The following is a 2954-nucleotide window of genomic DNA, read 5'->3' as shown; positions in this document are numbered from 1 at the left end:
CAAATCCTTACACTGTCACTAGTATTTGCAGGTCAGGGTTACACAGCGAAGGACCCGAATCCGTAGTACACTTATTGCTTGTGTCACTTTCTTGGGCCAGCTTTCATTAATATACACAGTCTTGCCATTCAGGTGTAGTGTAAGGGGTTTTGGTTATACCTCTCTTGATGACAATGTCCTGATACCCGGCTGCAAGCAGCTGTCCCGGTATGTCTTATTTTGAGGCCTCAGGCTTCCTTATTCAGTAACAACTTGCTGGGGATGAAGGCAGTAGCGCACGCAGGGGGGGGGGTTCTGAGTACCCAGAAACCCCCCCCAGGAGTCTAAGGACCATAGGCTGAAAGCTGAGGGTCCCCTCTTTCCATAAGTACAATCATTTTTAAAAATATCTGACTTCAAAGCAGTGGTCCCCATCCAAGCCTGTTAATTGCTCTTCCCAGTCAGATATTTCAGGTTCTGTCTGACTGAGTTTTTTTGAGGGTATATTCCAAAAGCTAGGACTCTCCCCCTTTAAGGAACACTAGTACCTTGTCTCTACTGTTCCCACAACCAGAAATATCAGCCTTGCAGTAGCTGGTTACTACTCCAGCTACACACACCTGGTATGTAGTATTATATACTCGTTGGCAGATTGCTCTGCCTATTGAACTCTGATCCCCTAGTCCAGGCATTCCCAACCACGGTCCTCAAGGCACACCAACAGTGCAGGTTTTAGTGATATCCAGGCTTCAGCACAGATGGTTTAATCAGAATCCCTTAGATAATTAAGTCACCTGTGCTCAAGCCTGGATATCTACAAAACCTGCACAGTTGGTGTGCCTTGAGGACCGTGGTTGGGAATGCCTGCCCTAGTCCATAATACCATTTGGTAGGTGGGATTATCTAGTTTTTAATTCCATTAAAATCTAAGAAATCTATTTACGGGAACTGGAGATATCTGCAGTCAAGCAAGCTGTCCTCCCAGCAGAAAATTATGAAATATAAGCCCACTCCACTATACATCCCTCCTCTGCATATTAAACAGCCTCTACCACCCTGGAAGTTATGTATCAGGGCTCCTTTATTCAGCCCAATGCCCCCTTCTCCCACCATCTGTGCAGTAAAGGGGTAATTAGTGGAAATTACTGATCCAGGCCCTACATGCTGAGCGATTGATATAATACCCCCTACCACCCGTGGGACATCAAAGCTTCCCCCACCCCTACCGCTGGAGGATCGGTAGGGGCCCCAATACATTGCTATGCCCAGGGGTCTACACTGCTGTTGCTGCCCCTGTATGTGTGTGTGTGTGTATATATATATATATATATATATATATATATATATTTATTTATTTTATTATTTCTTATATACATTTGGTCTATCTATAATACTTTAACTGACCCGGCATATACTGGGTCACCTAAGTGTCCATCTCCGAGCTTTGCTCCGCCCCTCTGGAAACCCCCTTCTGAAAATCCTGCGTTTGCCCCTGGAAGGGGTTGCTTTATAGATTATTGGCACTATAGCACTCCATACAACTTACAAACCAGACTCAGATGAGACTCAGCACATTTTATTAGGGGGTGCACTGTCAAAGGGGTGTGCCTAGCACCACCTATCAGGTATGACTTACATTGACAATCAGGCGTGTCTACTATACCATCATCTATTGGCACTCGCTCCAATATAAAACGTCTCTCAGCCACACCATAATCTCCGGCCTATTTCAGCTTTAATCATCTAATTACTCTGTGTAACAGTACATGCAAATAAAGTCATAAACATATATGGATGACGCAGGTACAGTATGTAGTGATATGACAATAGTTTAATAGTCTAGAACAAATAACAATGCAAACACACATAATTGATTGATGGGCACTTCTTTTAATGGAATACAGTTCTAAAAAGGTAGAAAAGGTAGCAGCAGTTACAGTTCTCAAAATTGGTAAAAGGTAGCGGCAGGGAGGTGTTCATAAGGGTGGGCAAAGCATTTGGGGGTGCCTGTGCACCCCTAACACTCAATGTGCGCACACCTATGCTTTCACCCCTTACTTGAGGGTTAGCTGGTCATTTACATCAGGGCTCATAGACACAGGACAGCCCTTCCTCCATTTCAGTTACCTCAGAGTCTCTCTAACTGCCACTAGTCATGTGACCTGACCCTGCCTGCTTGTGCAGCTGCCGAGGCTGCTGGGATTTTTCCCCCCTCTGTAAACATGTACACTATAGCGCACTGCACAGTGCCATTCGTAACACCTTGTATAGTGGGGTATTACATATGTATGTAGGAATGTATGTATGTATGTATGTATGATAGTGGCAGTGTATGTTTGTATGTATGATAGTGGCAGTGTATGTATGTATGTATGATAGTGGCAGTGTATGTATGTATGTATGTATGAACGAGAGCGGCTGTGCGTGTAGTATGTATGCTTCTCGGCCTTTTGGCTAAGATCAAGTGTAGTATCTGTTCTTATCAGTGGGTATGGACTGGCCTCTGGCAGAGAATAGAGAAAGGTGGGACTGAGTAGCTGCTCTGATGGACGGAGGGTGTGGGACCCCTCTGTTTTTTCCCGGGAGCAGTGAAAAGTCTCACCGAGTATCTTCACCTCTGCCTTTGGTAGGAGGTGTTGTTTCCGTAAATCCACTGGTAAGAGGGGGGGAGAAACACTGGGCCTAGTAGTTTGACTCTCCTGACGGGGTTCGTAGCCCCCGAAGGATGAGACAGCGAAAGGCTCAGTCTAGTATCCAATCCCAGGGAGCGGAGAAAAGCTGAGACCGAGTAGATTGGTCCAGGTTGGCCAAACCACCAGCCTGGGCACAGCGAAAAGCTCAGCCTAGTATCTTAACCCTAGGAGCGGAGAAACACTGGGACTGAGTAGATTGCTCTTCCGGAGGGGGTGCAGCCCCAAAGGGAGTCTTTCGAAAAGCCCAGTGGAGTACCCATTCCCATGCCGGGGGCTGGAAAA

At 46.1% G+C, this 2954-nt stretch overlaps 1 pseudogene; it reads left to right on the top strand.

Moving 5' to 3' along the window:
• The first annotated feature begins 2413 nt into the window (after positions 1-2413).
• On the top strand, positions 2414-2549 carry LOC146066104 (U2 spliceosomal RNA; annotated as a pseudogene).
• Positions 2550-2954: the final 405 nt, after the last annotated feature.

The sequence above is a fragment of the Crinia signifera genome, chromosome 3 (genome assembly GCF_055691185.1).
Source record: "Crinia signifera chromosome 3, ASM5569118v1, whole genome shotgun sequence".
Lineage (NCBI taxonomy): Eukaryota > Metazoa > Chordata > Amphibia > Anura > Myobatrachidae > Crinia > Crinia signifera.
Note: the sequence above shows the minus strand (reverse complement) of the source record. Positions and strands in the feature narration are given on the sequence as shown.